The sequence below is a fragment of the Bubalus kerabau genome, chromosome 12, assembly GCF_029407905.1.
Source record: "Bubalus kerabau isolate K-KA32 ecotype Philippines breed swamp buffalo chromosome 12, PCC_UOA_SB_1v2, whole genome shotgun sequence".
NCBI classification, from domain to species: domain Eukaryota; kingdom Metazoa; phylum Chordata; class Mammalia; order Artiodactyla; family Bovidae; genus Bubalus; species Bubalus kerabau.
In genome coordinates this window covers 12,146,835-12,171,529 of record NC_073635.1, presented here as the reverse complement: position 1 = coordinate 12,171,529, position 24,695 = coordinate 12,146,835, and the positions used below count along the sequence as shown (strand labels likewise).

General features: G+C 43.1%; 1 long non-coding RNA gene across 1 annotated transcript; it reads left to right on the top strand.

Annotated features, from left to right (window-relative positions):
- Positions 1-362: 362 nt before the first annotated feature.
- On the top strand, positions 363-21,439 carry LOC129624285 (uncharacterized). The gene is made up of 3 exons (XR_008700856.1): positions 363-678; positions 19,868-20,092; positions 21,102-21,439. It is a non-coding gene; the product is annotated as an uncharacterized LOC129624285 (long non-coding RNA).
- The last annotated feature ends 3,256 nt before the right edge of the window (positions 21,440-24,695 follow it).

The window sequence follows — 24,695 nt, the reverse complement described above, 5'->3', positions numbered from 1 at the left end:
GGTTTTTCCGGCCACATGTGATTGTTCAGAGCCTCCCAACTGTGAGAGGCAGGAGATGTTCTAAACTGCCTAAACACAGATTCCTTTGAGTAGTTAAAAGATTGATTAGAAATTGTATTGGTGAAGGGTTTTTCACTTGTTGGGCCAATGTTTGCTGCTAAGTCTCCATACTCCTTACCTACTGTGTCCTTGGCAGTGTATTGATTGATATAATGGGCGTATAGAAATGTAAAATGCAGCTTTGTCCAATGCTTTTTTGGAGGCTGGTGCCTGACTTTGAAATAATCACCTTTAGAGAAAAATAAGTTTCTTAAAATGTTAACAGGCCTCCGGGCCAGAAGATGATGTCAATCACCTGAACTTTTGCATATGATAAGTTTGAAAGCCTGGCTTAGATTAGAACCAGGAACTGCTGTCCTTGCATGACTCCACCCCTTCCCCCATTATCCTCTATGCATACCTTAAGGTATAAAAACTACTTTGGAAAATAAAGTGCGGGCCTTGTTCACCAAAACTTGGTCTCCCCATGTCACTCTCTCCCCCAAATTCTGGCTGAGTCTCCATCTGGAGCGCGGAACCCACCATGCTTGCTAATTATGCCTGGGCTTCTAAGATCCGACCGGGGAGGCCTCAGTGTCTCCTCTCCTTCGGGAGAATGGAAGGACGCCTGCGGCCTACGTAAGTGGTGCAAACTTCTTGTCTTGAAGTTTTATTGGTCTCCCGCATAAACCAAGCTACTCAGCCTCTTTTCTCCACTGAATTTTCCTACTGAGCTATCCTCATTCTATTACTCTTTGTATCCTTAATTAACGTGTAATTAAGCAGTTGTTTCCTGACCCTTGCCTATGCCGTCTCTCCTTCGAATACCCTGGATCAGCTGGGGCTGGACCCCGGCAGGTCATAACTTTCCTTCCATGGAGCAAGTGTCTTTTAATTTCATGACTATAGTCACCATCTGCAGTGATTTTAGAGCCCCCCCCCAAATTAAAGTCTGTCGCTGTTTCCACTGTTTCCCCATCTGTTTCCCATGAAATGATGGGACCAGATGCCATGATTTTAGTTTTCTGAATGTTGAGCTTTAAGCCAACTTTTTCACTCTCACTTTCATCAAGAGGCTCTTTAGTTCTTCTTCGCTTACTGCTGTAAGTGTGGTGTCATCTGCATATCTGAAGTTATTGATGTTTCTCCCAGCAATCTTGATTCCAGCTTGTGCTTCATCCAGCCAAGCATTTCTCATGATGTACTCTGCATATAAGTTAAATAAGCAGGTGACAATATACAGCCTTGACGTACTCCTTTCCCTATTTGGAACCAGTCTATTTTTCCATGTCCAGTTCTAACTATTGCTTCCTGAACTGCATACAGATTTCTCAAGAGGCAGGACAGGTGGTCTGTTATTCCCATCTCTTGAAGAATTTTTCCACAGTTTGTTGTAATCCACACAGTCAAAGGCTTTGGCATAGTCAATAAGACAGAAGTAGATGTTTTTCTGGAACTCTCTTGCTTTTTCAATGATCCAGCGGATGTTGGCAATTTGATCTCTGGTTCCTCTGACTTTTCTAAATCCAGCTTGAACATCTGGAAGTTCATGGTTCATGTACTTTTGAAGCCTGGCTTGGAGAATTTTGAGGATTACTTTACCAGTGTGTGAGATGAGTGCAATTGTGCGGTAGTTTGAGCATTCTTTGGCATTGCCTTTCTTTAGGATTGGAATGAAAACTGACCTTTTCCAGTCCTGTGGCCACTGCTGAGTTTTCCAAATTTGCTGGCATATTGACACTTTAACAACATCATCTTTTAGGATTTTAAATAGCTCAACTGGAATTCCATTACCTCCACTAGTTTTTTTTTTTTAATTTAAATTTATTTATTTTAATTGGAGGATAATTACTTTACAATATTGTATTGGTTTTGCCATACATCAACATGAATCCACCACAGGTGTGCAGGTGTTCCCCATCCTGAACCCCCCTCCCACCTCCCTCCCCGTACCATCCCTCTGGGTCATCCCAGTGCACCAGCCCTGAGCATCCTGTATCATGCATCGAACCTGGACTGGCGATTCGTTTCCTCCACTAGTTTTGTTCGTAGTGAGGCCCACTTGATTTCACATTCCAGGATGTCTGGCTCTAGGTGAGTGATCATACCATCGTGATTATCTGGGTCATGAAGATCTTTTCTGTATAGTTCTTCTGTGTATTCTTGCCACTGCTTCTTAATATCTCCTGCTTCTGTGAGGTCCATACCATTTCTGTCCTTTATTATGCCTATCTTTGCATGAAATGTTCCCTTGGTATCTCTAATTTTCTTGAAGAGATCTCTGGTCTTTCCCATTCTATTATTTTCCTCTATTTCTTTGCATTGATCGCTGAGGAAGGCTTACTTATGTCTCCTTGCTATTCTTTGGAACTCTGCATTCAAATGGGTATGTCTTTCCTTTTCTCTTTTGCCTTTCCCTTCTCTGCTTTTCATAGCTATTTGTAAAGCCTCCTCAGACAATCATTTTGCCTTTTTGCATTTCTTTTCCCTGGGGATGGTCTTGATCCCTGCCTCCTGTACAATGTCACGAACTTCCATCCATAGTTCTTCAGGCACTCTGTCTATCAGACCTAATACATTGAATCTATTTCTCACTTCCACTGTATAATTGTAAAGGATTTGATTTAGGTCATACCTGAATGGGCTAGTGGTTTTCCCTACTTTCTTCAATTTAAGTCTGAATTTGGCAATAAGGAGTTTGTGATCTGAGCCACAGTCAGCTCCTGGTCTTGTTTTTGCTGACGGTATAGAGCTTCTCCGTCTTTGGCTACAAAGAATATCATCAATCTGATTTTGGTATTAACCATCTGGTGATGTCCATGTCTCTCAGAGTCTTCTCTTGTGTTGTTGGAAGAGGGTGTTTGCTATGACCAATGCGTTCTCTTGGCAAAACTCTATTAGCTTTTGCCCTGCCTACAAGACCTTCTAGACCTAACACCCAAAAAATATGTCCTTTTCATTATAGGGGACTGGAATGCAAAAGTAGGAAGTCAAGAAATACCCGGAGTAACAGGCAAATTTGGCCTTGGAGTACAGAATGAAGCAGGGCAAAGTAATATAGCTAGTATCATGAATAGAGTCTTACATAGGAATTTATACCTTGAGCTTTGAGAACTCAATCAGCTCCTTAAAAGATCACCAAGACTAGGAAGAGGATCACTTAAGGCAGAAATATGATTTTTCACCTGGGTCATTAAATGTTATATACATAGACAAATGCTGATTTTTCTGTGTGAAAATGCAGCATTCAGTTTGAATCATGACAGGTGCCGAGAATATTGAGAGCCATGCAGTTTTGTAATATCAGTTTTCTCATCATAGCAACCTCAGAATTCAGTAGACTAAGTGCCTGTTTACTGTCATGTAAGGACTTTAGGGTGAATTCTCTTAAGGCTTCCATGTAGGCAAGTACATATTCTGATCCTAGTGAAGTCACAAAAATAGCTGCTAAAAGGTTGTAATACAGATCTCTTGGTCCATCAGGCTCGTATTAAAAGTAAATTTGCCATGCTGCTGCTGCTAAGTCACTTCAGTCATGTCTGACTCTGTGAGACCCCATAGACGACAGCCCACCAGGCTCCCCCGTCCCTGGGATTCTCCAGGCAAGAACACTGGAGTGGGTTGCCATTTCCTTCTCCAATGCATGAAAGTGAAAAGTGAAAGTGAAGTCGCTCAGTCGTATCCGACTCCTAGCGACCGCATGGACTGCAGCCCACCAGGCTCCTCCATCCATGGGATTTTCCAGGCAGGGGTACTGGAGTGGGGTGCCATTGCCTTCTCCATAGTCACATCTAAATTGGCACATACATGACCTTGACCTAAGGGAATTCTGGAATACCCCTTCCTGTCCATCCTGGTGGAAGTCAGAGCCATAGATTGGTCCTGCAAAACTACTGAGTTCCGTTAGGTCCTACTCGATATATTCCTAGTCACCTGATGCAATTTGTGTCATACCAATTGCTGTCTTTAAAGGAAATGATATATGGTCATTTTCTTAAGGCACCCTACCTATTTTCTAGTCATTATTATGCTGATAATCTGTAGTATGATTTAATTGTTCCCAACATGGGAGGCCCTTAAATGACCACAGTCTGGTGTTAGCCATATAAATCCTTCCCACTGAGAGATAGGCCTTCCTAATAATTGGTAAGTTATATTTTTTCAGTGAAATTTAGCTCATTGTTCTGATGGAGCTTGAGTAGCTTTAAAGGAAAATTCTTATTTCTGACCAGGGTCATAGCAAGTATGATTGATTGGCCCAGTGAGGGGTCCCATCTTAGTAATATCAACAGTGACCCAGACATAGCTATAACTTCTTTGTTCTAAAATAAATTTTCTAAAGTCCATCCAATCAGAGCCTTGGAGAGAAGAAACCCACCAAAGTAAACCAGAAATATTGAACATAGATAATTGAGAAGAAACCCATTAATTGGATTGATTTCTAAAATTTGCATCGGACTGTGCCCACAACAGAAAAACAATTGCTTCATGCTCAAAAGTCCAAGAAATCAAGAAAACATTATAAATAATCAAATAGGTCAGGTTTGGCATCTTGGAATAACTGTCTATTTCTGATGCCCTCATCTTGTTCTGGCATGGGTATCTTTCTTGCTTTTCGAATGTCATTTGAAAAAGAATTGTATGTATTTATTTATTTCTGTCTGTGCTGGGTCTCTGTAGCTGCATGGGCTTTTCTCTAGCTGCAGTGAGTGGAGGCTATGCTCCCGGTGCAGTGAGCCAGCGAGTCTTGAGGAGCGCGGGCTCTAGGGCGTGCAGGCTTCCATAGTTCGGGCGCGTGGGCTCAGTAGCTGTAGCTTCCCGGCTCTGGAGCACAATCTCAATAGATGTGGCTCCCGGGCTCAGCGGCTCTGCAGCATGTAGGATCCTCCAAGACTGGGGATTGAACCGAGTCTCCTGGTTGCAGGTCATGGGGTATCAGATCTCCTTTTAAAGATAAATTACTGTGATAAGCTTCAGAAACCAGGTTAGAATGTCCTGCTAATAATTCAATTAGATTCTCGCAATAATATAACATATCCCCTTTCAATATGGGTTCATACAATCCTTCATCCAGTCTCATAGGTCTCCCCATGATTATCTCAAAAGGAGACAATTGATATTTGCCAAAAGAAGTGGATCTGAAGCTGAGGACCAGTGGAAGGGCCTAGGCCAGGGTAAGGAATAAGCATTCGTTCAGTTCAGTTCAGTTTAGTGTCTCAGTCATGTCTGACTCTTTGCGACCCCATGAATCGCAGCATGCCAGGCCTCCCTGTCCATCACCAACTCCCGGAGTTCACTCAAACACACGTCCACTGAGTCTGTGATACCATCCAGCCATCTCATCCTCTGTTGTCCCCTTCTCCTCCTGACCCCAATCCCTCCCAGCATCAGATTCTTTTCCAATGAGTCAAGTCTTCACATGAGGTGGCCAAAGTATTGGAGTTTCAGCTTTAGCATCAGTCCTTCCAATGAACACCCAGGACTGATCTCCTCTAGAATGGACTGATGGGATCTCCTTGCAGTCCAAGGGACTCTCAAGAGTCTTCTCCAACACCACAGTTCAAAAGCATCAATTCTTCGGCACTCAGGTTTCTTCACAGTCCAACTCTCACATCCATACTTGACCATAGGAAAAACCATAGCCTTGACTAGACGAACCTTTGTTGCCAAAGTAGTGTCTCTGCTTTTGAATATACTGTCTAGGTTGGTCATAACTTTCCTTCCAAGGAGTAAGCGTCTTTTAATTTCATGGCTGCAGTCACCATCTGCAGTGATTTTGGAGCCCCCAAAAATAAAGTCTGACACTGTTTCCACTCTTTCCCCATCTATTTCCCATGAAGTGATGGGACCGGATGCCATGATCTTCGTTTTCTGAATGTTGAGCTTTAAGCCAACTTTTTCACTCTCCACTTTCACTTTCATCAAGATCAAGAGGCTTTTTAGTTCCTCTTCACTTTCTGCCATAAGGGTGGTGTCATCTGCATATCTGAGGTGAGTGATATTTCTCCCGGCAATCTTGATTCCAGCTTGTGCTTCATCCAGCCCAGCATTTCTCATGAAGTCCTCTGCATATAAGTTAAATAAGCAGGGTGACAGTATATAGCCTTGACGTACTCCTTTTCCTATTTGAAACCAGTCTGTTGTTCCATGTCCAGTTCTAACTGTTGCTTCCTGACCTGCATAGGTTTTGTAATCTTAGTCTATTGGGTGTTTTTTTTTGTTTTTTTTTTTTAAGATTTTTCTGATGTGGGCCATTGTAAAAGTCTTTATTGAATTTGTTACAATATCGCTTCTTATGTATGTTGGCCTCAGGGCATGTGGGATCTTAGCCCTCAACCAGGGCTCCAGTCAGCAGCCCCTGCGCTGGAAGATGAGGTCTCAACCACTTGACTGCCAGGGAAGTCCCAAGCAATTGGGGATTTTTTTAAATTAATTGATTTTTGTTTTTCCTGGGTCTTTGTTGCTGCTCTTGGGCTTTCTCCGGTCGCGGCGAGCAGGGGCTGCTCTCTAGTTGCAGTGTGTGGCTTCTCCTTGCCGAGACTTCGCCTGTTGCAGAGCACCGGCTCTAGGCACAGGCTTCAGCAGTTGTGTGCATGGGCTTGGTTGCTCTGGGGCATGTGGGATCTTCCCAGACTAGGGACTGAACCCGCATCCCCTGCGTTGGGGGCAGATTCTTAACCATTGGACCACCAGGGAAGTCCCCAGTTGGGTTTAAATGGTCCCATTTGTTCTTTAACTATTCTGTGTAAACACAGAAGATTGGTGGCAATAAGTGTAACAGAAGTGCTACATAAGCAACCAAATCTTACAGATTTCTTTAACAAATTGTCAGGTAAAGTGAGTTCTTCTGTAGCTACAGTTCTGAGGGGGTTCCCCAAATAGGAGTTACTCTTTCTAAAATCAGTTTCCCTACTGACTGTGGGGTCAGAACATGCACATCAAGGCAGGAGCATACTGATACCCTTAGGGAAACATTTGTATAAAATCAACCTGCCAAATTTCAAAGGGACTTGCAGGCAACAGAAAATTTCCTTAAGAACTGTGTAATGACTTCCTCAGGTTTTATTTTGGACAAATGGTAGATCTTAAATAGACCATTTGGACTATTGTAAAATTAAGCTTCCCAAAATACTGTTTACCCTATAAGATGACCTTATCTGGGTTCCAGTGAGTTAACTTCAATAGACTGAGCTTCAGATGGAAGGATAGGCCTTCCATTTGGGTTTGTCCAACACTCTTTGCTGGAGCTGAACCTTCCTCCTTTTTGTGACCAGGTGTCTTTCTGGTGCCATTCCCTGAAACTTTATGTCAGTAAAGTTACCTTGAGGCTGAACGTGAAAAACAGTTGTTAGTTGGTTGTTTTGTTTTGTAAAGCCACTCTCTTGGCAGCATGATCGGCTAGTTTCCTTTTTCTTCTGCAATGTCAGCCTTTGAATGATCCAATACCTTAATAATAGCAAGTGTGCTCAGACGCAGATTTGCAGCTAATAATTCTCAACTTGTTTCCCAATTTTAATAGGCGGCCCTGAGGATGTCAAAGATCCTTTTTGTTTCAGAAACTTAGCACAATCACGGGCCACCCCAAATGGGTCGCAGCTATGTGTGCCAATATTACCAGATTTTCCTTTTGCCCACTGGCAGGCTCTTGTTAGTGCTGTTAACTCAGCCTGTTGGGTAGCAAAGATATTAGGCAAGGGAGCATAGTCAGGGATAGATTCAGGAGAAACAGTGACAAGGTACTTTCCATGAGGTCCTCTCAGGCAGGACCCATCAGTAAAAAATATAAAATCAGGACTAGTTATTGGGCTTTCTTGAAGATCAATCCCAGGCAATAAAAGATTGTCAGTTAATCATGTTTTTCATTCTTGACCTCTGATTCTTCTGGGAGCAAGGTGACTGGATTAAGTTTGTTTTACTTGTGAAGAAGTTAGATTCAATGAGAGCAAAACGATTTCATGAGAAGTTAATGAGCTTGCTGAATAATGCTGTGTGTGCTGAGAGTTTAACAAAGCTTCTGAACAAAGACGGTGAGAAGGGTGACTCATAACTGTTTCTTCTGAGGACTGACACAGCACAGATGTTGCTGTGTCAACCTGGAGACAAGAAGAAAGGCCTTTAGATACCTAGTCTAGCTGTTGGCTGTAATATCCTATTGGTGGGTACTAACCGCTGGGTTGCTAGGTTAATATCTAGCAACATTGACGCAACATCTTTGTTTTCATGTCTAAAAAATGGGGCTTCCCTGTTGGCTCAGACAGTAAAGAATCTGCTACAACACAGGAGACCCAGGTTCAATCTCTGGGTCAGGAAGATCCCTTGGAGTAGGGCATGGCTACCCACTCCAGTATTCTTGCCTGGAGAATCCCATGGACAGAGCAGTCTGGTGGGTTGCAGTCCGCAGGGTTGCAAAGAGTCAGACATTGACTGAGTGACTGACGCTTTCACTTTCACTTTTCTTCATTTTTTTTCCTAAAAAGAAAAAGAGGTAGGAAATTCCCTGGTGGTCCAGTGGTTAGGACTCAGCACCAGGGTTCTGATCAGGGAACTAAGATCCCACAAGCCACACAGCCAAAAGAACAAAGGAAAAAAAATCATAATTTGGATGCCCCAGGGCTGAGACCTTTGCCAGGAGGCTTTGAAGTTCTCCATGGCTTCAGAATGTTCTATTTCACAGTAGAGAGATTCAGGTTGGTCTTGTTTAAGCAAGCCATATAATGGTTGAACCACCAAGGAAAAATTTGGAATCCAATTTCTTCAAGGCCTTGAAAGCCCCTTTATTGCCTCTTTGTCTTCAAAGTAGGGAACAATACCAAAATGCCTTTCACTCTATCCAGAGCAATTAAAAGTCCCTTTGACGTTAGCTTCTGAAGTAAACACAAGGTATCTTGTTGACTATTTATCAAAGAATTTTTGAACCCAACAACAAATCATCTACATATTGTATCAGAAATGATGTATGTGGAAAAACCCGATCATCTAAGTCTGCTTTTAATATTTGGGAAAGTTAAGTGGGGCTTTCAAGATAGCCCTGTGGCATCCCAAGTCCCTGTATATTGCTGTTCATCCCAAGTGAAGGCAGAAAGATATGGGTCATCAGGATGTGCAGGAATACTAAAGAATGCACTTCAGAGATCTATGCCAGAAAAGAAGTCACTGTCTTCAGGAATACAGGACAGTAAAGTATGGAGTTTTGGCACTGCAGAATAGCACAGAATAATAATAGTGTTGATAGAGCTCAAATCCTACACTAATCTCCAACCTTTGCCATTAAGTGTTTTAACGGTGAAGATGGGAGTGCTGCAAGGGCTGGTGCAAGGCACAATAAGCCCTTCCTTAATGTAGTCACTCAGTCGTGTCCGATTCTTTGTGACCCCATGGGCTGTAGCCCACCAGGCTCCTCTGTCCATGGAATTCTCCAAGCAGGAACGCTGGAGTAGGTTGCCATTTCCTTCTCCAGGGGATCTTTCCAAACCCAGAGATCGAACCCAGGTCTCCCGCATTGCAGGCAGTCCCTTTACCGACTGAGCCACCAGGGAAGCTCCTTGATGTTAGCTGATATCAAAGATCTTAATCCTTCTCTGGCCTCTTGCCTCAGTGGGTACGGACCAGTATTGGGCAGAGGCCTATCCTGGTCTATGGTAATTTTTTAAAAAATTGTATTATATTACATATTTATTTATTTGTTTGTGCCGGGACTTAGTTGTGACACACAGGATCTTGGATCTTTGTTCGGCATGTGGGATCTTTAACGTGGCATTCAAACTCTTAGTTATGGCATGCGGGATCTAGCTCCCAACCAGGGATCGGGCAGACCCCCTGCGTTGGGAATGCGGACCACTGGTCTTAGCCACTGGACCACCAGGCAAGTCCCCAAGGTCTATAGTAATTTTAATGGGTAATGTGGGATGTATTTTCCCAATGTCAGTAAGATTCATTGCCCGTAATCCTTCAGGTACTGAGCTCAGCGGTTTTTCTTGTTCTGCATCACCTTCATTACGGGTCACAAACATTATATGATGAAGAAAATCTTACTGATCCTTCAGTACTAAAAATATTGCCCCCTTAGGAGTAAAAGAAATATGGGCTTCATAAGTTTCTGGTAAACTCTACCTACCAGGTGAATAGTGGCAGTTTCTACTCTGAGAAAGCAGTGCCTTCCTTTAAATTCTCCTTAGTAAAATTCTAAAGGGGATGATTTAAAAGTCTTAATGTGTGTGCGCTGTGCTCATTCGTGTCTGACTCTTTGTGACCCCATCGACTGTAGCCTGAATTTTCCATGGAATTTTCCAGGCAAGAATACTGGAGCGGGTTGCCAATTCCTACTCCAGGGGTTCTTTCCGACCCCGGGATTGAACCTGCGTCTCTTGTGTCTCCTGCACTGGCATGTGGATTCCTTACCCCTGTGCCACCTGGGAAGCCCAAGAGCCTGAATAGGTGCATTAGAAACCCCTACTGTGTGCACTGAAATATTTCTCTGAGGGAGCCTTTGATTTTGGTAGCGTTTAAACCTGAAAAGGTGGACCCTCTGTCTATGAGGGCTTTAATTGTTTCCCCTTGTATTTTCACTTCTATTTACCCCAGGGTTTTAGAGAAAAGAAGAGGAAAGACTACCAGTGTTCCCCAGGAGCAGCCTTTCATTTGTGTTTAGCTTGAAATTCTAGTTAGAAATTCTGTTTTCCCCTGAAATCTTTCCAAATTTTTTTGCAACTCCTTCTCTTATGACCAGATTTTCTACAGTAAAAGCAAGTTCTATATTCCTTTGTCAGCCATGGGTTGAACAGGGGTTTGTTAACCAGTGACTGACCTTGACTTCTTAATTGGGATGATTGAAAGTTTATAATCCTTATATTAAGAGTTGGATTTCTCTCTCTCTCTCTCTCTTTTTAAAATAAATTTTTATTTATTTTTGACTGCAGTGGGTCTTCGTTGTTGTGCGCGTGCCTTCTCTAGTTGCAGCGAGCAGGGGCTGCTCTTGTGTGCAATACGTGGGCTTTTCATTGCAGTGGCTTCTCTTGCTCTGGACCACAGGCTCAGTAGTTGCTCTGAAGCATGTGGGATCTCCCCGGACTAGGCAAGCAGATTCTTAACCACTAGACCATCAGGGAAGTCCCTCTACTTTTTAATGGTTTCGGAAATTTGGATGGCCAGTGTGATAAGGGCGCTTATATGTAATGCTGCTGCTGCTGCTAAGTCGCTTCAGTCATGTCCAACTCTCTGCGACCCCATAGATGGCAGCCCACCAGGCTCCCCTGTCCTGGGATTCTCCAGGCAAGAACACTGGAGTGGGCTGCCATTTCCTCCTCCAATGCATGGAAGTGAAAAGTGAAAGTGAAGTCGCTCAGTCATGTCTGACTCTTCGAGACCCCATGGACTGCAGCCCACCAGGCTCCTCAGCCCGTGGGATTTTCCAGGCAAGAGTACTGGAGTGGGGTGCCATCGCCTTCTCCGATATGTAATGCAGACGAACTTAAATCATGTCTTTTAAAAAACTATTTATTTGTATTTATTTTATTTATTGGGTGCACTGAGTCTTGGTTTTCTTCACTGTGGCATGAGGAATCTTTGGTCATACCATGTGAACTCTTAGTTGCCACATGTGAGACCTAGTTCCCTGACCAGGGGTCAAACCCAGGCCCCCTGCATTGGGAGAATGGTGTCTTAGACACTGGAGCACCAGGGGAAGTCCCTAAATTGTGTCTCTTAATTAGAATAGCCAATTTCTCATCTATGCCTTCTGAAAGAGCAGAATTAAGCAAAGGATCTTTTTCGTGATGAGAAAATGATTCAGATGTCATGCCAGAATATTGTTTAAAAGTTTTCTTGAACCCCTCCTAATAATCCAGAATTTATTCATCTGGTTTTTGTTTATACTGCTGAATCTTTGTCCTGTCTACAGTCTTGGGAAAGAGCTGTGGGATAAATCTGAGTCATTTTGTGGCCTAATTTCTTGCATTCAATTCAAGACTCTAGACTATGCAGCTCAGAATCTGTTAAGGGGTGTGTCCATTCTGCTTTCTCTATCTATTCCTCTGCCTTACTTTCTGAACTGAGATCTGTATTAATTGTAATCATTGATAATTAATCTGGGTAACTCAGATTCCTTAGCAAATCCCAATGGGTCTCAACTCAGGCCAGGACATTCCTTAACTGAAGCTCTAAGCTCTGCTCATGTCAAGGTTGTATACATAAGTACCAAGGACGGTTCCTGGGTTGTAAGAAGTATTTCCTCAAATGGGACTGTAATTACTTCATTTGTACAAAAAATTTTTTATCAAAATACAGATTATTCACCATAATTCCAATTTTATGTCCTCCTTCAGTAGGGGAGAGGAAACAGCAGTTGGCAGAGGCGGCAGAAGAGAGAAAGGGACAGTGTCTGGGTCAGGCGGTTCAGATAAAAGAGGGTATGAGATGGGCAGAGGGAGAGCCTGGGTTAACGCTAGTGACTTCTTAAAACTCCAGTATCATTTCAATCCATTTTTTGCTTGTTTCCTGCAAAGAAATTACTTTATCATTTCCTCTTTTAAAAGCCTCTGAATACCGATCAGAATAAGCATTCCATTCAGCCTATCTGATCTCATTGCCATCTTCCTCTAGCTTTGCATACACAAAAAATTAATTTTGAAATATCAAAAGAACCTCAATTTGGTAATTTTAGGTTGAAATCTCTTTTAATATGATTTTCCCAATTAAGTATTTGCAAGTATAAATTCTTTATACATAGCACATGACCTTGGTTGGGGTGTTGTTAGAGGTTGGCAATCTGTTGCTCTTTTTTCTTCTTGTTTCCCGTCCTGGGGTTGGTTTGTCAAGATGTCAGTAAGTGCTAGGTGGTGATGACCGTGTGGTGGACCAACGTGCTGTTTATGAACTTAGCTCCGCTAGGTGTCACCCTAGAGTCATTTCAGCTCTTTTATGTGTCTGGGTTTCTCACTCGTAGGGTCTAAAACTGTTGCGGGTACTCGGAACACCGATGGCCAGCTCTTAGATATGGGCCTGGGACAAGAAGTTTTTAAATTAAATGAGGGCTTTGCCTATGGGACTGCCTCCACCACTCCTGTATGTTTCTCAGTTGCTTGAGAAAGCCGTTGCTGGCCAGGTGGAGATGTTCCTTTTGTTATTCAGAGCTGAAAGCTCTCGTGTGATATTTTGTGATTTATTCCAGCAAACTCTATTCAAATAGCCAATTCAAGGAAAATTGATAGGCTAGTCTCCTCCCTAATCACTCAGTCCAAACCCACTCAATCTCTTTCAACTGAGTAAAGTCATCCCCATGTCTTTGTTTGTTTTGGGGGTTTTTTTTGGTCTTCGTTTTTGGGGATTTTGTTTTGCCAGTGTCTCTCAATGGGGGTGGGCTTCCCTGGTAGCTTAGCTGGTAAAGAATCCTCCTGCAATGCAGGAGACCCCTGTTCAATTCCTGGGTCGGGAAGATCCTCTGGACAAGGGAAAGGCTACCCACTCCAGTATTTATGGGCTTCCCTGGTGGCTCAGCCAGTTAAGAATCCACCTGCAATGCAGGAGACCTAGGTTCGATCCCTGGGTTAGGAAGATCCCCTGGAAAAGGGAAAGGCTATCCACTCCAGTATTCTGGCCTGGAGAGTCCCACGGACAGATGAGCCTGGTGGGCTACAGTCCATGGGGTCGCAAACAGTCAGGACATGACTGAGTAGTGACTAAGCACAGCACAGCTCAATGGGGGTAACCCCCTGTATCTTTTTATTGAGCAAAATCTTCTGTGTTTTTCAAATGGGGTAACCCAGGTACCTCTTCTAGAAACCAAGTTCAAGGAAAACCTATTCCTCACAGCAAGGAGTTTGTCCACCACAGAATACAATTTAGGATCACCAGCTAATAATGGGAGATCCCAAACCCAGGATCTCCCAAACTCATCAGAACTCAGCTAGAGACATGTGGGCACCAGGGGCCTCTGCTGGTTCCAGATCCTCATAGAGTTCAGGCAAAGGACAAAAGTCCACTCTGAGTCCTTTCATGATTGCTAAAACTATCTACTGAATAAAAACTCGCAACCTAAAAGTTGTGAGTTAAGTTTTATTTGGGCATTTTATTGAGGCCTATAGCCCAGAAGATAGCCTCTCAGACAGCTCTGAGATACTGCTCCAAGAAGACCCAGGATATATATAGGATTCCCCCCACCCCACCGGGGGGAAAAAAACAAACCATGTAGTCAAAATTTAAAAGATTACCGCTAATCAGAAAGAACAGACATCTCAACTTAATGCTTTTAAAGTTCTATGTATGCGAAGATGCAAGAATCTGAGTTCACTGAAATTATTCCCTAAATATGCATCTTAAATAGGAACAGTATCCAAAGCACAAAATGCTTCCCATTTTTCTCCAGCCTAAATTCCCCTGGCACAGTGACTTGGTGACTTGGTGTGTGACCATAGTCCCTAACGGCTTGATCCTTGTAGAACGGGAATGGCAGGCAGTGCTCTTAGCTTAGCAGCCACTGGAGGGGACAGAATGCATCTGGAGCTCTCTAAAGGCGCGTCCCTAGAGAGCTGTCGCTGCTTGACTTGTCTGATAGCTCACAGGAAAGCTCTATCGTCACTACTTGTTTTTATTTGACCTGTTTCAGAGGACACTCTGTGAAAACAGCTTGACATACACAGCATTTGTCAAAAAGGAAAATAAAAGATCAGTGGCACAACAAAAGAAAAAACAGATGAATTGCATTTAATCAAAATCAAACTTGTCCTTCATATGATGGGATCGGTAAAGTGAAAAGACAATCCATGCGAAAGGAGAGCATACTGACAAGTTATATATCTGATATATATAATTTGCGGTTTGTCTCTAGAATATGTACAGAACTCATATAATTCAAAAATGAAAATAAAAATAACCCAATCAGAAAGGGAGAAAGGATTTGTACCGTGATTTCTCCAAAGATACGCTTTGTTTTGTTTGTTTGCTTAGTTGCTAAGTTGTGTCTGACTCTTTTGTGACCCCATGGACTGTAGCCTGCCAAGCTCCTCTGTCCATGCGATTTCCCAGGCAAGAATACTTGAGTGGGTTGCCATTTCCTTCTCCAGGGGATCTTCCTGACACAGGAATTGAACCTGAGTCTCCTGCTTTGCAGGCAGATTCTTTACCACTGAGCCACCTGGCAAGCCCCCAGAGAAGATCTACAAATGGTCAACAAGCAATGAAAAGATGCTAAACATCAAAAGCCATTAGGGAAAAACAAATCAAAATCACAATGCTATACTGCTTCACACTTGCTTGGATTGCTATAATCAAAAACAAAGCAAAATAAAACAGTGTGGGCCACTCATGTCCAAGAGGTCTGGTGCCTCAGCACCTTCCTGCCGGGACAGTTGCACAGCAGAGGAGGGCCAGTGAGGGTGGGCATCCACCCATCTGAAGGCTCCTGCTCCAGCCAGTGTGGAAGGAATGGCCCCACTGAAGTGCCAGTGGATAGAAAGAAGCAAAGATTCCTCCCTCCCTGTTGATAAATCTTTGATTTTCTCCAAGACAACCTTAAATAGCATCTCCATAAGAGAGGATCTAACCACATATCTCCCCAGCAAAGTCACACCCTGGTCAGGAAATTCCAGGAGGCAACACCGTGATTGCAGTTTCCAAGCAGTGACTGTGTAGATGTCAGAGTGCATCCCTGAATAATGGGAAGAGAAGAGAGTGAGGGCCTAGAAAGATGAGCATATTGGAGCAAAAATGAGTTCAGTAACTTCACCACTTCACAAAAGGTGAAAGTGACCTTGGAGATAAGAGTTGAACTCAGGCCGTCAAAGTCCAGAACTACAGTATCAGTTCAGTTCAGTTCAGTTCAGTCACTCAGTCGTGTCCGACTCTTTGCGACCCCATGAATCGCAGCACGCCAGACCTCCCTGTCCATCACCAACTCCCGGAGTTCACTCAAACTCACGTCCATCGAATCAGTGATGCCATCCAGCCATCTCATCCTCTGTCGTCCCCTCTCCCTCCTGCCCCCAACCCCTCCCAGCATCAGAGTCTTTTCCAATGAGTCAACTCTTCGCATGAGGTGGCCAAAGTACTGGAGTTTCAGCTTTAGCATCATTCCTTCCAAAGAACACCCAGGGCTGATCTCCTTTAGAATGGACTGGTTGGATCTCCTTGCAGTAAAAGGAACTCTCAAGAATCTTCTCCAACACCACAGCTCAAAAGCATCAATTCTTCGGCAGTATAGGGTATGTATATTCAATGGAATATTACTCAGCCATTAAAAAGAATGAAATAATGCCATTTTCAGCAACATGGATGGACCTAGAGATTGTCCAACTGAGAGGAGTAAGTCAGATAGAGAAAGAGAAATATCATATGAAATTCTTTATATGTGGAATCTAAAAAGAAATGATACAAATGAACTTACTTACAAAACAGAAAGAGACTCAAAGACTTAAGGAATGAATTCATGGTTGCTGGGTGGAAGGGATAGTTAGGGAGTTTTGGTTGGACATGTAGGCACTGCTATATTTAAAATGGATAACCAGCAAGGACCAACTGTATAGCACATGGAACTCTGCCCAATATTATATGGCAGCCTGGATGGGAGGGGAGCTTGGGGGAGAATGGATACATGTATATGTATGGCTGAGTCCTTTCAGTGTTCGCCTAAAACTATCACAACATTGTTTGTTAACCAGCTGTAGGCCAATATAAAAATGTTTTAAAAAGAACTATGATTATCATCACAGTGACAAATACTGATGGCAGAGCCAACAACCGTAAGACACAATAGTGATCTTTGATGGATACTTTGCATTTAGCTGGAGTCCAGGCTGTGTTTAGGTGAGGAAACCTGGCGGGTGAATTTGCAGTCGGAACTCAAAAGTGTGTAGGCCCAGGCAAGTCCTAGGCAACCCGGAAGTTTCCTATATCCCTGAAGACTGAGCTACGTCTTTGAATGTACAACTCCTCATAAAAAAGTGAAGGAGAACTTGAAGGACACATGTTCTGGGAATCTAGTGAATATGAACAGAAAAAGACTGGACATTTGTTGAATATATATGTACATACATGGGATTCCCTGGTGGCTCAGACAATAAGGAGCCTGCCTGCAATGCGGGAGACCTGGGCTCGATCCCTGGGTCAAAAAGATCCCCTGGAGAAGGAAATGGCAATCCACTCCAGTATTCTTGCCTGGAGAATCCCATGGATGGAGGAGCCTGGAGGACTACAGTCCATGGGGTCGCAGAGTCGAACACGACTGAGCAACGTCTTTATCTTTTATGTATATACATACGTAAGCAAAATACAACAGCAACAGATGAAAAATAACAGGTGTTGGCAAGAATATGGGAAAACTAAAACCCCCATTTCCTGCCAGTGGGAATGTAAAGCAGTACAGTTTCTTTGGAAAACAGTTTTGATTCTCGAAAACTTAAACACAGAGTTACCATATGACTCAACAATTCCACTTCTAGATATATCCAAGAGAATTGAAAACATACGTCCAAAAAAAACAGTTACACAAAAGTTCATAGTCTCATTATTCATAACTGACAAAAAGTAGAAAAAAATGCCCATTCACTGATAAATGAATGAAAAATGTTAATATCAATGCAGTAGAATATTATTCGGCCTGAAATAAGAAAAGAGTTCTGATTCATGCTACAGCCTTGATGAACATTGAAAACATTATAAGTGAAAGAAGTAAGATAAAAAAGGGCACATGCTGTGTAAATTACATTTGTATGAAATATCCAGAATAAGTAAATGCATAGAGATAGAAAGATTAGTGGTTACCTAGGTCTTGAGAGCTGGGCATATGGTAAGTGAGGAGGAAGAAATAGTGATGGTTATATGCAGTGACTTTCTTCGCGGGAGGGTGATGAAAATATTTTGGAATTAGCCTTTATTGTACGACTATCTAAATCATGTCTCTATCTAAATTCCAAAAATAAATAATGGCATAAGTGAGTTTAATGAGGATATAATTTCCAGTTTCAATAAATAAAAATAAGTCATTTCTATATACAAGCAACAAACATAAAAAGAGCTTTTTAAATATGTCTTTAGAATAGCATCAAAAATAGGGCATATCTAGAAATAAATATGAAAGATATATGTAACACCTCTCATCATAAAATATATAACTTTGTAAAGAGATACTTATTAATTAGACTTTAATAAACTGAAGTCTCTGTCCATGTTTACCTCTCATGAAGTAGAAAATACAACATTTCGTTAGTATTTATTCCCAAATTGATTTTCTTTTTTTTTTTCCACTCAGTTTGCAGCATGTGAGATCTTAGTTCCCTGACTAGAGATAGGACCCATCACCCCTGCATTGGGAGCATGGAATCTTAACCATTGGACCAGGGAAGTCCCACCAAATTGATTCTTAAGTTTGATGGAACTCCAGGTTTATTTAGGAGGAAATTGACAAGCTGATTGTAAAATTCATTCAGAAACTCAAAGGGTCAAGGATAGCCAGAACATTTTCAAATAAGAACAATATATCTAGTAGTCTCATATTTTGAAACTTACTGTTAAGCTATGATACTTACAGAAGGTGGCGATGGCACCCCACTCCAGTACTCTTGCCTGGAAAATCCCATGGATGGAGGAGCCTGGTAGGCTGCAGTCCATGGGGTCGCTAAGAGTCGGACACGACTGAGAGACTTCACTTTCACTTTTCACTTTCATGCATTGGAGAGGGAAATGGCAACCCACTCCAGTGTTCTTGCCTGAAGAATCCCAGGGATGGGGGAGCCCGGTGGGCTGCCATCTATGGGGTCGCACAGAGTCAGACACAACTGAAGCGACTTAGCAGCAGTAGGATAAAAAAGTTAATTGTAAACTTTAAAAAGACAATCTTTATGTATGTGAGGGCTTCCCTGGTGGCTCAGACAATAAAGAATCTGCCTGCAATGCAGGAGACTGGGGTTCGATCCCTGGGTTGGGAAGATCCCCTGGAGAAGGGAATGGCTACCGACTCCAGTATTCTTGCTTGGGAAATTCCTGCCCTGGTGGCTCAGATAGTAAAGAATCTGTTTACAACACAGGAGATCCAGGTTCAATCCCTGGGTTGAGAAGATCACCTGGAGAAGGCAATGGCAATCCACTCCAGTATTCTTGCCTGGAGAATTCCATGGACAGAGGAGCCTGGCTGGTTATAGTCCTTTGGGGTCACAGTCAGACACGACAGAAAGACTTTCACTCATGGTATGTTAATTTATCTCAACAAAGCTGTTGTTTTGTTATTTTTTAAAAAATAAATCAAACTCTTGATTTTATTCAACCAGTGTTTTGCAGACACCCACCTCTCCCATCCAAGGTTCTCACCCAGGCACCAGAAACTCTGAGCCCTTGGTTGGGAGCTGCCTAGTAACGGCAGGTGGGAACCACACAGAGAGGAGCGGCAGAAGGACCCCACACTTTTATTTGGCAGCACAACATGGCCTGTGGGATTTTAGTTCCCTGATCAGGGATCCAACCTGAGGCCCCTGCATTGGAAGCACAGAGTCTTAACCTCTGGACAGCCAAGGAAGTCCCTGTTACTTTTTTTTTTTAAGACTTCATTTCCTTTCTATTGCTGAATAGTGTTTTATAGTATATATGCACCACAATTTGTTCAAACATCACCCATTGAAGGACCTTCAGAGATACTTCCAGTTTTGGGCTATCATGAATAAAGAAATATTGCTTGATATGAAAAATTTTAAATATACACACAACTCTTATTTATCCACCCAACGTCAGGGGGCTTCAAGCCAAAATAATAGCAATAATAATAATCAGTTAGCACTTGTGTTTTTAAAAATCATTTTTATTAATAAAGGCTGAAATTCTTCATTCTTTATTTCTTGACTCTACAAAGCTCGGGTGGCTCAGACAGTGGAGAATCTGCCTGCAGTTCAGGAGACCTGGGTTTGATCCCTGGGTCGGGAAGATCCCCTGGAGAAGGAAATGGCTTACCACTTCAGTATTCTTGCCTGGAAAATCCCATGGACAGAGGAGCCTGGGGGGGTTATAGCCCATGGAGTTGCAAAGAGTCGAACATGACAGAGCAACGAACAGTTTCAAGGCTCATATACCTTAAAAAGTAAGGTTTATGACACGTGCGTGCTCTGCATGAGCCATTCTCTGCTTTGTCTACAAGGCCCAGGGTTTTATTAGGGCTTCCCAGATGGCTCAGTGGGTCAAGAATCCACCTGACGCGGGTTTGATCCCTGCATGGGGAAGATCCCCTGGAGCAGGACTTGGCAACCCACTCCAGTATTCTTGCCTAAAGAATCCCATGGACAGAGGGGCCTGGCGGGCTATACAGTCCATGGGGTCGAAAAGAATCAGACACAATTGAAGTGACTGAGCACAGCATACATATGGCCTTTTCACATGTTGGAATTATTTAGTGGGTTGACTTTTACTCTTTATCATCTGTCTCCTCCACAAGAATGTGCCCTCCATTATAAGGGAGACTATGTCTGTCTTTTTCAGCATATCCTAACATATTGCCAGACAATATTTCTTCTTGAAAGAAGAAATAAGTGAATGTGTTTGGGGCTTATTTGCATTTATATGACAAACACCTGCATTTATAGATCTCATCATTTAGTGAGTTATCTATCTTTGAGGGAGCGCTATTATGGCACCATTTTTTTTCTGGTTGTTATAGCAACCCACTGGCCTCCAGAGTTACAAGTTAATTCTGACGCACTTATTTTCCCAGAAGTCCAACAGTATTTTCAATTATGAGATAATGACGCTATTATAAATCACATTTCTCATACTAAAAGGGGGCATTGTGGGGTTTTCACTTTATCTTTTCTGAAAATGGCAGAGAATTAGACAGGAAACAAGCCTGTCCATACTGATAAATGCTAGGAAAAGCAGAACAAAACAGTATGAGACACATCTTTACTGTTAATCCTTTCCTGTTTCCTCCAAGTCCTCCACCTTTCCATAAGCATCATGAATTTTGTTTAGTCTTATGTTATCATCAAAGTTTTGAAAAGTAAATACTACAAAATAAACTCTAAAGAGTTCTGCTACAGCTTAAATATTTTCTTGTTTCTCTCCTTGTTGGTGTTGCTTTAACATGTCACGTGAAGGGGCTTCTCTGGTGGCTCAGTGGTAAAGAAGCTGCCTGCCAAATGCAGGAGACAGTTTCAGTCCTTGATCCGGGAGGATACCACATACTTCGGAGCAGCTACGCCCGTGCGTGCCCCACAACTATTGAACGTGTGCTCTAGAGCCCGGGAGCCGAAACTACAGAAGCCCTAGAGGCTAGAGCCTGTGCTCCGCAGCGAGAGAAGCCACCGCAACGAGAAGCCCACGCACCACAACCGCGAAGTAGCCCCCGCTCACCACAGCTAGAGAAAAGCCCTTGCAGCAGCTAATACCCAGCACAGCCAAACATAAAAACAAATAAAATTAGTTTGAAAAATGTCATGTGAAGTAAGTTAAGAGTCTAACAAAAATTGAATTTTGCTCTGAAAAGTTCCTAGGTGAGGTCTTTCTCTCTTCCTCTCTTCACATTTTAGGGACAGGCACTGAGAAATTTTTTATTTTATTTTTTTATTGGGGTATAATTGCTTTACAATGTTCATCAGTTTCTGCTGTACAGCAAAGTGAACCAGCCACATATACATATAATCCCCTCTTCCTTAGATTTCCCTCCCGTTTAGATCACCGCAGAGCGTTGAGTTCCCTGCAGTTCCCATACAGTCAGTTCTCATCAGTTATCTATTTTATACATAGTAGTGTATATATCGGAGAAGGCACTGGCACCCCACTCCAGTACTCTGGCCTGGATAATCCCATGGACGGAGGAGCCTGGAAGGCTGCCGTCCCTGGGGTCGCTGAGGGTCGGACACGACTGAGCGAATTCACTTTCACTTTTCACTTTCATGCATTGGAGAAGGAAATGGCAACCCACTCCAGTGTACTTGCCTGGAGAATCCCAGGGACGGGGGAGCCTGGTGGGCTGCCGCCTGTGGGGTCGCACAGAGTCGGACACGACTGAAGTGACTTAGCAGCTTAGCAGCTGCAGCAGTGTATATATGGCTTTACACGTGGCATAGTAGTAAAGAATCTGCCTGCCAATACAGGAGACACAAGAGACAGGGGTTCAGTCCCTAGGTCGGGAAGATTTCCTACAGTAGGAAGTGTGGCAACCCACTGCAGTATTCTTGCCGGGAACATTTCATGGACAGAGAAGCCGGGTGGGCTACAATCCATGGGCTCTCAGAGAGTTGGACACGACTGAGCCCAACAGTGTATATATGCCAACCCCAATCTCCCAGCCCATACCTCCCTCTCGTCCCCCTTTGGTATCCATATGTTTGTTCTTTACATCTGTGTCTCTATTTCTGCTGTGTAAACAAGTTCATCCAAACCATTTTTCTAGATTCCACACATATGTGATAATATATATTTGTTGTTCTCTTTCTGACTTACTTCACTGTATGACAGCCTCTAGGTCCATCCACTTCTCTGAAAATGGCACAATTTCATTCCTTTTTACAGCTGAATAATATTCCATTGTATGGATGTGCCACATCTTCTTTATCCCTTCCTCTGTCAGGGGGTATTTTGGTTGCTTCCATGTCCTGGCTACTGTAAACAGTGCTGCACTGAGCACTAGGGGCATGGATCTTTTTGAGTTATGATTTCTCCAGATATATGCCCGGGTGTGGGATTGCTGGGTCATGTGGTGGTTCCAATTTTACTTTGTTAAGAACCTCCCTACTGCTCTCCACAGGGCCTTGCACCCGTTAACACTCCCACCAGGAGTGTAGAGGGTTCACTTTATTCCACACCCTCTCCAGGCTGTATTGTTTGTAGACTTTTGGATGATGGCCATTCTGACCTGTGTGAGGCCATACATCATTATAGCTTTGATTTGCATTTCTCTAATACTGAGTGATGCTGAGCATCTTTTCATATACTTTTTGACCATCTGTATGTTTTCTTTGGAGAAATGTCTATTTAGATCTTTTGCCCAATTTTTATTGGGTTGGGTTCTGTTTTGTTTTGATATTGAGCTGCATGAGCTGTATGTATACTTCGGAGATTAATTCCTAGTCAGTTGCTTTGTTTGAAAATATTTTTTTTTTTCTATTCTGTGAGCCATCTTTTCCCTTTGTTTATGGTTTCCTTTGCCGTGCAAAAGCTTTTAAGTTTACTTGGGTCCCATTTGTTTATTTTTGTTTTTATTTTCATTAATTTAGGAGGTGGATTGAAAGAGATCTTGCAATTTCTGTCAAAGGGTGTTCTGCCTATGTTTTCCTCTAAGAGGAACATTAGTATCTAGCCTAACAGTGGCACTGTTGGTAAAGGACCTGCCTGCCAGCGCAGAAGACGTACAAGACGTGGGTTCAATCGCTGGGTTGGGGCGAGCCCCTGGAGGAGGGCACAGCAACCCACTCCGGTAATCTTGTGTGGGGAATCCCATGGACAGAAGAGCCTGGTGGGCTATAGTCCATAGGGTCACAAAGAGTCGGACATGACTGAAGCTACTTAGCAACGCACAGCCTAACATTTATGTCTTTAATCCAATACATGGATAGTTTCTTTGGATACAGCTGGATCTGTAATATCCATGATGGCATGGTTAAGTCTCTCCTAGGCTTCTGTACTGGAACTTTTCCCTTACCCCTCTGGTTGCCATATACTTTACTGTTCTTTCTTCACATCATTTCTGTAGCTACATTATGTACTAAATCAGACTCATAGTAAAGTTGTGTAGTGGGACCTCTGTGCCTCTTTAAGGTTACATATTTTCTCTGATTATTTTCTTTGCAACTGAAGTTTTTGAGGGCCATGTGTATATATACCAGAGGATTTCTCATCTAAAACCAAGGAGAGCAGAAGAAAGTGGGACTGAATGTGTGTGTGTGTGTGTGTGCGTGCGCGCGCACACGCGTGTGCGTGCGGTTTTTGGTTTGGGGTTTTTTTGTCGGTGGGAGAGGGTATGTAAGTAACAGAATGGGCTTCCCAGGTGGCTCAGTGGTAAAGAGTCTGCCTGCCGATGGAGGAGATGCAGGAGAGCCGGTTCGATCCCTGCATTTGGAAAATCCCTCGAAGTAGGAAATGGCAACCAGCACGAGTATTCTTGCCTAGAAAATCCCATGGACAGAAGAGCTTGGTGGGCTACAGGGAGTAGCCGCAGGGAGTCAGACAAACTGAGTGACTGACTATGCATATTTCCAACTTTTTGTGTGTTTTGGGGCTGGGGGACCTACATGTTTTTCTGGCCTCCATACACTAAGTCTTTACCTATCACTAGCGTATCACTGGAGAAGGCAATGGCACCCCACTCCAGTACTCTTGCCTGGAAAATCCCATGGACAGAGAAGCCTGGTAGGCTGCAGTCTGTGGGGTCGCTAAGAGTCGGGCACGACTGAGCGACTTCACTTTCACTTTTGACTTTCATGCATTGGAGAAGGAAATGGCAACCCACTCCAGTGTTCTTGCCTGGAGAATCCCAGGGACAGAGGAGCCTGGTGGGCTGCCATCTATGGGGTCTCACAGAGTCAGACACGACTGAAGCGACTTAGCAGCAGCAGCAGCAGCATATCATTAACCAAGTATCAGTGATGTGGTCATCTTAGTATTAATTTTTGTGAAATGTCGCTATGCAGAGGGGAACAGGGAAGGGCATCTTTTATGATTGTGTATATGATGAATTTCATAAATTTGGA